We start from the raw sequence: 13211 nt of genomic DNA, 5'->3' as shown, positions 1-13211 counted from the left end.
GGATGTGAGGAAGAATTTTTTTCACCCAGAGGTTGGTGGGAATCTGGAACTCACTGCCTGAAAGGGTGGTGGAGACAGAAACCCTCATAACATTTAAGAAGTATTTGGATGCGCACTTGCAATGCCATGGCATACACGTCTATGGGCCTAGTGCTGGAAAATAGGATTAGAATAGTTAGGTACTTGCATGACCGGCGCAGACTCAATGGGCCGGAAGGCCTTTTTCTGTGTTGTAGGCCTCTATGACTCTATGAAAACAGAAGCAAAATACTGTGGGTGCTGGAAATTCTAAATAAGGTGTAAATTTGCTGGAAGTACACAGCAGGTCAGGCAGCAGCTGTGGAGAGAGGAAAAACAAATTTCAGCTCATTGACCTATCATTAGACTTCATCAACAATCCGGTACAAAGGCAATGGGCCAAAAGGTCTCCCTTCGATGCTGTAAACTTCTATAGTTGCAGTGGAGAAATGATTGTTAGCTCTTGGCTTTGGTTGGAATGCAGGAACCTCATCCGGTGGGATCACAAATCACCCTTCAATGAGGCAAAATACACAATCAAGTAACATTTACTTCACTTCAACTAACTCTGACAGTTGCTATTTTCAAGCTGTTTGCAGATGATTGATCGATCAAACATATTTTCAGAATGAATCCATTCTACTTTTTACACAAGTGAGGTCCACTTGAGAATAATGATGGCTTCTGCCGTTGATTGTAACAGTTCAGGAAATGAAAATAAAAAGATAAGCAAATAAAGAGAAGCCAAATGCACTATTATAAAATAAGATTTCTTTTGTATTAGCTTCTTAAGTTAAATAAGTTACGTAGAATTTACAGCATAGAAACAGACCAATCGGCTCAACAGGTAATGCCAGTGTTAAACCTCCATTTGAGCTTCCTTATACATTATTTCATCAACTCTAACTGCATATGCTTCTATGCTTTTATCCCTCATACACTTATTTAACTCCTCCTTAAATGCTTCAATGCAGTTTGCCACATCAAATCCATGTGGTGGTGAGTTCTGCACTCTCTAGGTAAAGAAATCTCTCTGCAATTCTTAATTAGATTTATTAGTCACCACCTCACAAGAGCTCCAATTTTGGATCCCCTGCAAGAGTGGAAACATTTGTTCTATGTCCATCCTATAAACACTCTTCCTAATTTTAAAGACCTCTCCTGGGTCAGCCCTCAGCCTTCACTTTTCTTGAGAAAAAACCCCCAGTCTATTCAGCCTTTCCTGATAGTTATAACCCCTCAGTTGTAAATCTTTTCCATGAATGTGAGAAATTTCTGCCATCTGGCAATTAGTATGTCAACAAAGTGATGGCACTGGGGCAGTAGAAGGAGGGAACTAATTCCCCCCAAAAGATCTTGTGTGGATGTGATCACAGTATACACAAAGCATTGCTTACTAAAGGAGATTAATAGCTAAAAATAAGTGCAGAGTATCAGTAACAGTGGAGCATTTATCAGGATAAGGTGGAAGGCATTAGCTTCAAAGATAATCCAAACCCGAGGGAACGATGCAACATTGTGATTTGGAAATTGGCAGAAAGAGTCCTGTGAATAATGGGGAGCAGTTTTAACTTCAAAGAAGGAACACAAAGAAAGCATTAGTTCTGTGTCAGTGGGAATCCCATTCAACTGTTGTTGCCTAAATGTATTAATACAGTCTCCTAAAGGAACTCCTAATTCCAGCACATTTGAAGTGCTTGGAAATGTACAGTTGAGTAAAGATTTTGGAGCTTCAGCCAAGCCTCATTATTGTCCTGTTACCATTGTTTGCAATGATGCAAAAATATAGGGTTAGTTTCAAAAGATGGATGGAGAACTTGAAGGTGATAATGTCCCCAATGCAATTGCTGTCCTTGCCCTCCTAGGTAGTGGAGGTCATGAATTTGGGAGGTGCTGCCATAGCATTGTCAGCAAGTTGCCGCAGTACATCCTATAGATGGGGCATATGCTGGCATGGTTCATTGGTAGGGAGGGAAACAATATTTAAGGTGACAGGTGGGCTGTCAATCAAGCAGAATGTTGTGTCTTGGATAGTGTCGGGATTCTTGAGTGAAGTTGCAGCTGCACTCAGCCTGGCAAGTGGAGATTATTCCACCACAGTCCAGGATTATGCCTTAGGATGTGAAAAGGCCTTGAGTTAGGTGAACCACTCACTGGAAAATACCCAGCCTCTGACCTGCTCTTGTCATCACATATTTAATGACTGGCTCACTTAAGCTTCTGGTCAATGGTGAGCCCCCGAATGTTGATAGTGTTGGGTTTGATGATGGTAAGGCCATTGAATTTCAAGGCAAAGCAGTCACACTGTCTCTTGTTGGAGGTGGCCATTGTCTGGCATCTATAGCATACAAAGATAGTGTTCATTATAAGAAAGAAGGCTTCTGGAGCAGATCTGTTCTGTTCATTAAAAGGCCGAATATCAGAAAGCTGTATTTTGTGCAGCCAGCAAGAAGTCATTATGTTTTTTTTTCTGTATCCAAGGCTTTGTAATTACTTGTAAAATTACATCAGAGTGGGTATAGAGATGTTTTGCATCCACCAGAAGTACACGCCATTAGTCACTCATGTTGTTCTTTCTAATTCAGAAACAAAACATTTGGTTAGTTTGTTAAGAATTTAAGCAGAAATCTCAGGAACTGCCTTGGTGTTATCAATGCTATGTTATACACGTGGATTTTCCAATTGCTGAGACAGAAACTAACACAATTCCTTGCATCTGCTGTTAAATTATTTATACCTGCCCAAGAGTTGCAGTGAGCATTATGTGGTGGTGGAAACATTGAAGTAGATGGATCACTTTGTATGTGAATAACTGAACGAGTCCTGCCTAGTTTGTTTCGGTCGTGAACTAATATGGAACCAAATGCGCACAGCCCTTCCATGAGCTAATGGCTGAAAATGCTTTAGAGCCAGCTTCACAACCTTCAATCTGAAGTGGTTAATTCACTCTATCTGAACTGCCATGATGTCCATTTGCCTCATATCTGGCTGTACAAGAGCTGAGCTCCCTTTCTCTATCAGGGAAATTGTAGAAAGTTGAGATTGGAGGTGGCAAAGAGGAATTCCATTCAGGACATTGCTCATCAGGACTGGTTCTGAGCCAAAGCCATATGGTTTATCAAATGGCAAGTGGACAAAAATTGAGGTGATCAAAGATTGAAAAGGTATATTCATGATCAGCATGATTAATCCTGAGGTGAACAAATAAAGGAAGTAAGGAACTATTGAGCACTCTTGAATGGGAAGGATCAAGTCTCTGAGGATTATGAACCATTCTACCAGAAGAAATAGATTGTGGAGGCAAGTGAAAAAGAGTGCTCCCAAAGTAAAGGATTCTGAGAAGGATTTTGCTGAGATTCCTCTGGGTTGATGAAAAGCCGTACTGCAAAAATTGCAAATGAGCCGAAGGTTGGGTCATTGAAGAGTAGAATTATTGATCCATGTTATGTCCAGAACCAGAGAGGGCAGCAGGAGTATTTGGGATGGGATCATGTCAAAGCATAGACAGTTTCTTGGAAAGACTGTCACGGTTTTAATTTAATATGTGAATATTGTATTTTTCACCTGTCCCGAATTCCCCTTGGTACAACCAAATGGCTATTTTAGAGGGGCAGTTAAGAGTTGAACTTACTGCTGCAGGTCTGAGGTCACATGTAGGCCAGACTGAGTAAGGATGACAGATTTCCTTTCCTAAAGTACATTAGTGAACCAGTTGAGTTTTTATAACTGGTAGCTTCACTGTCACCATCACTGATACTAGCTTTTTAATTCCAGATTTATTTAGTGGACTGGTTTTAAAGTTTCTAACCACTCATGCTGGGATTTGCTCTCCTGTCACTAGATCATTAGCCCAGGCACCTCTGGATTACCATCCTATTATCGGAACCACTAAACTGTCATACCCAATCACCAACATCTACTTAAAGAAAGAACCAGCATGTCTGCAGCAATCTTGGCATCCTCAGCAAATCTGAAAGCACCTCACAACGAATTATACAATACTTTTTGTTATGGACGCTAGGGCAGGGTGAATTGAATTATTAATTACTGTTCCCCACTTCTGCCTGTGACACTGGCAATTTTAAATTCTAATTTAATTTGTTTTTCTTTGTATCCTTTCCTTGTTGAAATGGGCCATGGTGTGTTTCCCAAACCCTGGCTTAAGAGGCCTGTTGTTAAAAATAACCCCACAGCAAATTCTTTAAGCTGAAACAAAACTAGGATTCATGAACCACATTCAAAACCCAAGGAAGGGATCGCGACACACATTGACATTCATGAGCATACAAGGTAGAAAGGCAGGGAAAGGGAAATAAGTTACAAATTGCAAGTTACTGAAAAAAAACTCAAAAGGTATTGGCATTAATTCATGTGAGTAGAATCCAGTAAGTCAATGTCCAATGAAGGTTCTTTCAGCTAGCTTTGTCTGACAGAGTTCCTAGTCTTTGTCTGGGAGTTTGGTTGAGGCACTTGAAGATGCAGCAAAGTATTCTTGTATTCTGGGAATTAGTTCGCTCTATAGGTGAAACGCAGGGTTCTTTCTGGAGATCTGACTTTGAGAGAGATGGAGGTCAGAGGCAGGCTGCTAGCCTGGACTTCAGTTTTATCTTCTGAGGTTTTAAACAGCAACTGAAGACAGGATCTAAAAGTTGTATAATTAAAGCAATTCAAACAGGTCAAATCTCAGCTATGTGACAGGGTAGTTTCAGGTCGAGCCATTCAGTTAACCATGTACTTTAAGAGCCCTCACTAAATCCCATTGTATTTTGAGCAAATAACTGTGGAACTATTCACACAACATTGGAAATGAGGAGCCACAATAGCTCTTCCTTTGTCCAGAGCTGGCTGATGCAGTTGTCTTGAGTACTAAGTCCTTTGAGTTGGCTTGGCTGGAATGTTCACACAATGCAAGGAGTGTCACACTTCAGGAGGCTGATGAATTACACTTTGTCAATTTTTAAAAACAGAATTTAAACAAGAGAATATGGAAGAGAAACAACATTTTAAGATTTTTTTCTTCAGGCCTTTTTGGCATGACATTTGAAATTGTATTCACTGCTGTCTTATAGATAAACACTGTGGCCAATTTGAGTACAGCAGGTGCCACAATGGCAATGGCTTAAATGACCAGAGTGCTCAGTGTTTACATGAAGTAGAAAACATTGTGTAGCAACCTTTATATCAAAGAATGAAATAATTTGTATTTATATAGCACTTTTAATCACCTCAGGATGTAGCAAAGCTCTTAACAGTTAATGAGTTACAGTTGAGTGTTGTATACTGCTGTAATGGTGAGACATATGTTGCTGAACATGGACGCTTATCCCATACAAACAAAAGTAGGTCATTTGATAATATAGTTCTTGTGGACCTGCCAACTTCTTTAAGCATCATAGAACCATATAAAAGTTACAGCACAGAAGGAGGCCATTCAGCCCATCTTGTCCGTGCCAGCCCAAGGACACCCAGGTACCCTTTCTAATCCCATCTTCCTGCACCTGGCCCATAGCCCTGCAGCTTATAGCACTTCAGGTGCAGATCCAGGTACTTTTTAAAAGAGTTTAGAGTTTCTGCCTCCACCACCAACTTGGGCAGCGAATTCCTGACACCCACTACCTTCTGCTTAAAAAAGTTCTTCCTCATGTCCCCACTACATCTTCTGCCACTTATCTTGAATCTCTGTCCGCTGGTTCTAGCATTCTCTACCGAGGGAAACAATTTTATCCTGTCCACTCTATCTATTCCCCTCATAATTTTGTACACCTCAATCAAGTCACCTCTCAGCCTTCTTTGTTCTAAGGAAAATAACCCCAATCTATCCAATCTCTCCTCGTAGCTACACGTTTCTAACCCTGGTAACATTCTTGTAAACCTCCTCTGCACCCTCTCCAGAGCTATTACGTCCTTCCTGTAATGCGGTGACCAGAACTACACACAATACTCCAGTTGTGGCCTCACCAGTGTTTTATACAATTCCAACATGTTATATCCTTACTTTTATATTTAATACCTCTACCAGTGAAGGAGAGCATTCCATATGCCTTCTTTACAATCTTGTCTACTTGAACTGCTGCCTTCAGGGACCTGTGTACTTCTACGCCAAGATCTCTCATTTCATCTACCCTTCTTGGTATATTCCCATTTATTGTGTAATCCCCGTAACTGTTTGGCCTCACTAAATGTATGACCTCACACTTCTCTATATTAAAATCTATCTGCCACTTTAACGCCCACTCCACCAACCCATCTATATCGTTTTAGAGATTATGGCTATCCTCTACGCTATCCACTACTCGGCCAATCTTTGTGTCATCTGCAAATTTCCCAATCGTGTCCCCCCCTGTTCACGTCCAAATTGTTAATATATAACACAAACAGCAAGGGTCCCAACACTGAGCCCTGTGGAACACCACTTGAGACAACTTTCCAGTCACAAGGCCATCCATCAATCATTACCCTTTGTTTCCTATTACAAAGCCAACCTTTTATCCAATTTGCCACATTACCCTGAATCTCATATGCTGACCAATCTGCCATGTGGAACCTTGTCAAAAGCCTTGCTAAAATCCATGTACACAACATCCACTGCACTACCTTCTTGTCACTCCGTCAAAGAATTCAATCAAATTTGTGAGGCAAGACCTTCCTTTAACAAATCCATGCTGACCATCCCTGACTAGTCCATGCCTTTCCACATGACAGTTAATACTATCTCTCAGAATTGGTTCTACTAATTTGCTCACCACCGATGTAAGACTAACTGGCCTATAATTGTTTGGCATTTCCTTTGATCCCTTTTTAAACAATGGAACTACATTTGCATTTCTCCGGTCCCTCCCCTGTATCTAGTGAATATTGGAAAATCATCCTCAGAGCATCGGCTATCTCCTCCCTGATTTCTTTCAGCAGCCTCGGAAACAATGCACCTGGCACTATTCAGTTAACACATACAGTTATGGGGAGACGGTGGTGGAGGAGTGGTATTCCAGAGACCCAGGGGAATGTTCTGGGGAAAACAAAAACAAAAATACCTGGAAAAACTCAGCAGGTCTGGCAGCATCTGTGGAGAGGAACACAGTTAATGTTTCAAGTCTGAATGACCCTTCAACAGAACTAAGTAAAAATAGAAAAGAGGTGAAATATAAGTTGGTTTAAGGGGGTGGGGGGGGGGGCGGTGGTGGGAGAAGAAGAGCTGGATAGAGGACCAGTGATAGGTGGAGATAACCAAAAGATGTCACAGACAAAAGGACAAAGGGGTGTCGAAGGTGATGATATTATCTAAAGGAATGTACTAATTAAGGGTAGAAAGCAGGACAAGCAAGCTACAGATAGCCCTAGTGGGGGTGGGGTGGGGGGGGAAGGGATCAAAATAGGCTAAAAGGTAAAGATAAAATAATGGATGGAAATACTTAAAAATAATGGAAGTAGGTGGGAAAAAAATCTATATAAATTATTGGAAAAAACAAAAAGGAGTGGGAAAATCAGAAAGGGGGTGGGGATGAAGGAGAGAGTTCATGATTTAAAATTGCTGAACTCAATATTCAGTCCGGAAGGCTGTAAAGTGCCTAGTCGGAAGATGAGGTGCTGTTCCTCCAGTTTGTGTTGAGCTTCACTGGAACAATGCAGCAAGCCAAGGACAGACATGTGGGCATGAGAGCAGGGTGGAGTGTTAAAATGGCAAGCGACAGGAAGTTGCAGTCACTCACTGCAATTTATTAAGCTGGTGGTTCTCAAACTGAGGGAGAGGGCACAGAAACTTCCTTGGAGGTCTGTAAAACAATGTGAAAGTGCTCACCAAGCAGGATTGGCCTAATGGGTGGGTGACATGGGTGTCCATCACATTCGCAGAGTGGCCTGGCTGTCTCACCTAGTGGGGAGAGAGCTTGGATGAGCAGTGAGACTAGAAGGGAGATGTCACCCACAATTGCTAAGGCTGGTGGTGGGCATCAAGTGAGTTCAGCCATGTTCAACAGAGGGGAAATTTTTAAAAAATATCTAAGTGGCACATATTTAAACTTAAAAGAAGAATGCCTAAGTACAATTCACCCAGGGCTTAATTTTCTCTAAGGCTGGGAAGATAACATATAGGTCTAGAAGTGGAGAATGATTTATGAGTGTCGTTATTGTCAAACATCACACCAAGGAAAGATCCTGCAGCGAGAAGGAGGCACACCATCTCACTGATATCTGTAAGATTTTTTTATTCCTTTCAACACTGGTAAAGACAGCATTTGTTACCCATCCCTAATTGATACAACAAAATGTTTTGTTAGGTTATCTCAGAGGACAGTTTAGAGTCAACCACGTTGCTGTGGGTCTGGAGTCACATGTAGGCCAGACCAGGACAGCAGATTTCCTACCTTACAGGACATTAGTGAACCAGATTGATTTCTATAACAATTGATGATAGTTTCATGGTCACCATTGCTGAGGTTATCTTTCAGATCCATATTCTTTTTATTAAAATATTGAGTTTAAATCCCACCAGCTCGCATGGTGATATTTGAACCCATGTTTTCAGAACATTAGTCTGGGCCTCTGGGTTACAATCCTGTGACATTATCACCATCTCCCCTAAATACCTTTGCTTTTAAAAGCATCATTAAAACACGCATTACATGCAACACTTTCAGATTAAGAGTGCTGTATAGTATTATTATTTGGATAGGGGATCCGTAAGAGATAATCCATCTGGCAAAAAAGTTTTGCATTATTTGTACACTGATATTATGAGCTGTAATTACTCGCCTCATGTTGGTGGTGATCTTTTGTTTCCAAATGTAGATATTATTTTTCAGAATTTTTCTTGTTTCTTGGCAACAGAGAGGTGGACTGTGACCCAGAAATGAGGTCAACTTCTCCTCCCTGAATTCAAAGTTCAGCATTCTTGAAGTACTTAACCCGATGGCTTGACTGATGACTGTCAGAAAATCTTCCAAGTGGAGTAAAAGCAGTTCAAGTGGCAAATAGCCTCGAGACTCAAACTGATGACATTCTCCTTAAGTATCGTTGGCTTCATTTGCTTGAGCTAATGACTTGTTTTCAGACTGTCCAGGACTGTTAACTTGGAGTCAGGTCTGTTACATCTGTTCAGTAAAAAAAACAGCCACAAGTCACGAAATAAGAAGGGAAAATGCTGGAAAAGTACATGGGCACCCTCATCGGGAAAGAAGAAGAAAAATCCTGTGGCTCAGTTGGATACTGAAAATCTCTTGGCACTTTTTCAAGAAGAGTAATGAATATTCCTCGTGCCCGGCCCAGCATTCCTCAGTATCAATTAAACTGATTCTTCTTCCTATTGCTAGCTGGGCATTATTAATGCAGAATAGCTGTAGTGTTTGCTTGCACAACAGTGATCAATCACTCTTTGAGGGATATTCATTGTTTGAAGCATTTTGGATCTATCACAATTCACTGTTAAGGGCCTACATTTTAATCATATAAACATATAGAAACATGAAAAATAGGAGCAGAAGTAGGTCATTCAGCTCTGCGAGTCATGATTATGCATGATCCTTCATCTCAACATCATACTCCCGCGCTCTTTCCGTACTCATTGATGCCTTTAGAGTCTAGAAATCTACCTATTCCCTTCTTAAGTATATTCAGTGACTTAGCTTTTTGTGGTAGAGAACTCCACAGGTTCACCACCTTCTGAATGAAGAGGCTTCTCCTCATCTCAGTCCTAAATGACCTACGCCATATCCTGAAACTGTGACCCCTTGTTCTAGACACCACCACCACCCACCACCCCCACACCCCCACCCCCGCCCCCCAGCCAGAGGAAACTTCATCCCTGCATCCAGTTTGTCCAGTCCTGTCAGAATTTTATACGTTTCAATCATTCCACCATTGGCGACCATGGCTTCACCTGTCAAGACTGCAACCTGTGGGAATTTCCACCCTACATCTCTTTACCTCTCTCACTGATTTTAGTGTCTTCTTATGTGGCTCAGCATCAACTTTTGTATGGAAACACTCCTGTGTGGCTCCATGGGGCATTTTTCAGGATGTTCAAGGAGCTCTATAAATGCAAGTTGTCATTGGTGATAAATGCATTTTTAATACTGAAGAAATGTGGCTTGCATTAGCTGGTCTCTCAGGAGCACTTCAGATATAATTATTCTTTGAAGTTCAGTAATGATTGTGATGCAACAAACCACAGAAAGTCTTTTCCCCAACTTAAGATCCCACAAACTGCAATTAAATGAATGAGCAGCTTTTCTTTTAAGAATTATGTTTCAAGACAGAATAAAATTCTGATCGAGGCATTTTTCAATTATTCTTTGGTGCTCATTGGCATTGGACAAAAGAATTAATGTTTCTTCTCTAAACCTGATATGACCAATTTTTACATATGGATCAGAGTGGTACTGCTACTGGTTCAGTGTCGGATATTGCATTACAGCCAACCCAGTCAAATTCAAAGCAGCCCTTTATTCCAGTGGGAATACATGTTTTTTTTTAAATGGAGGCAAGCACATTAGGAGCCGGTTTATAATGTGAAACCTTTTCTGTTGGGAAGTAGACAGAAGCTCCTGTGACTCATTTTACTGCTCGACTTTCTAACAGCCATCAGAAGAGAAGCTGATCCTGCAGTGGCTTCTATTTAAGCTAAAATTAGGCCTATTGCCTTCAGAGAGTTGCTGGCAAAGCTGACTATTGAAAATCTTCAGCTTTCAGCATAGATATTAATAAATGACAATTATCCTATTACATACATTGTGTGTGTCTCTGGCCTCATTACATTTTGTAACTGCAAATGTACAATACGTCCTGCTGTAATACCAGAACAGGAGAACAACACACACTGAGTTCACTGAATCTGTTTTTTTTAAGAAAAACTGTAAGAAATGCAAAATGTGCTTGGAACATTCATATATAACAGAAGTGTTACTATTTTAAATCTAAAGCTTTTATTCCCGCATGCTCTTATGATGGGTGACATGGTAACCCTGTGTCCATGTTTATCTGATGCTGCACTGCTAAATATGAACATAGATTTCCCATGCATTTGTCCTTAATGGGGTAAAAAAAAAAATCCACCTGAATCCAAAATGGAACAGAAATCTTTGAAATTAAAGGCCAGGGTTTTCCGGTCCGGCCCGCCCTGGGACCGAAAATTCCTTGCCGACGTCAACAGGTCTTTGGCTGGTCTGTCAGATTTTCCATTCCGCCCGTGACAGTTCAGGCTGCGGGCGGAACCGGAAAATCCCAGCCAAAGCGACATCATTCATGCCTTGGCTACAATTCAAAACAATTGAGAATAATTACTCATATCTCTTTTTGTTTTTAATCTTTAGCCGTGACGTTCAGTTTGGCTTTCTGGCTCATTAACCACGAGACAGCGCTGACCTGATCCTTTAAAGATGCATTATTCATGAAGGAAATGTTCTATTTATGTGGAAGGGAGAGGAGAGTATGTCCTGTTTCACTTCTGTGACATATAAACACTGCATCAGCAAGTCTTATTTTTAAAACTAAATTTATAATAGCTTTGCAAATGCTGCTTCCTGTGGACAATGGCCCATATCAGTCTAAGATTGGGAGCTCTACCTCCGATCTGCAGGTGGAGCCCAGCCTAAGGTTGCCGGCTCCCCAAAATTGCCCTGGACTCTCCAGGAATTAAGGATGAGTGTCCTTGGCTGCAGCAACTGAGGAGGAAAATCATAAACTCATTAAAAAAAATGATTTTTGATAAGTTTCATTGAGAACTTTTGTTTATTAGTGCTAAAATCATTAAACGTGGGGAAAAATGCTGTCTGACAATTATGAAGAATCCAGTTGGATATTAAAGAGTCTATTCACTTTCCAAAACAAAAACAGAAACAGAAATACCTGGAAAAACTCAGCAGATCTGGCAGGTCAGCGATGCTGCCAGACCTGCTGATTTTTTCCAGGTATTTCTGTTTCTGTTTTGGATTTCCAGCATCGCAGTTTTTTGATTTTATATCTATTCACTTTCCAATTGGCTTAGGAAGGTGACACACCATGACAATGAATGTGTCTAGTAAGAGTTTAGGGGTGGGTGGGTTGCAGGCAGGATATCAGAAAAGCCCAGAGTTGGCAACTAACCCAGCCTGTTTTCCAACCTCAAGTACCTGATGCGCAGTTTCAATTATATTTTTTAAAAGCTGCATGTGAAAAGTTGGCAACAGAAATTGCTGATCCAGGGAATCATGTAGAAGTACAGTCTGCTTTCTCAGTCTTGCATCACCTCCAACAACTGCACCCCCTGCACCCTCCACCCCATCCCGGCCACCCCGGCCACCACCTCTCCCCCCACCAACCACCCCCTGCACCGCAACCACCCCCCCCCGCCCCAACTCATGCTTTCCAGTCAGCTCCAGCATTGTAGTAGATTTGCCAAGGCAAGTTCTGAGTGGAGGTGGATGGGATAGGGGTGGGGAGAGCAGCGTCGCTGGGAATGAAAGGGCAATGCAAGCCTGCCGCTCCCCTCCAAGGGCCAAGCAGTGTTATCTCTTTGACTGGTCCATTTTTCTACATGGGGATCATCTGTTTCTGGTGCCAAAGATGGGCTCTTTTGCTTCATGGCACTTAGATCACTCTGAGTTGTAGGCAGAGCTTTGCCCTGATTCCAAACTGGTGCGATAATTGAACTGGACTGTTTGATGCTGATGGTGGATGGGGGGAAAAAATGACTCTTAGATTTCACAATGAGATTTCTCACCATGAGGAACGTACAAAAATAAAACCGAGACACCATAAACTTTATGAGACTTTGAATATTTAGGGCATCACTACATGTAGACTAGGCCTTGAATATCCTGGTTTCTAAGGCCGGGACTTTCCATTCCGGGTCTAAGGCGGGGCAGGACCCAGGAGTGTTTCCTGCTGCGGAGCCTGGTAGGAATTTACACCAAATTGCATGATGCTGGGTTCATGAATTATGCAGTCAGGGGTTTTCAGACGTATTGTGTGATGGGGCGGGCTGGATGACGCAGCCTCACCATTACATCTGGGTGTCATATTTAAAAGACACCCAGACATCAATGTCTTTGTCACAAACCCGCCATGGAAGCAGGAGATGGCCCAGCGATCCCAAGGAGCACCAGCCCCCAGGTTCAGCGACGATTCCCTCGATTTGCTGCTCAATGCAGTGGAGGCCAGGAGGGGCCTCCTGTATCCCGAGGATGGAAGGAGGAGGTCAAGCCGTGTGACCAACCCTACAA

Source organism: Carcharodon carcharias, chromosome 4 (assembly GCF_017639515.1).
Source record: "Carcharodon carcharias isolate sCarCar2 chromosome 4, sCarCar2.pri, whole genome shotgun sequence".
NCBI lineage: Eukaryota > Metazoa > Chordata > Chondrichthyes > Lamniformes > Lamnidae > Carcharodon > Carcharodon carcharias.
This window is presented reverse-complemented; position numbering follows the sequence as displayed.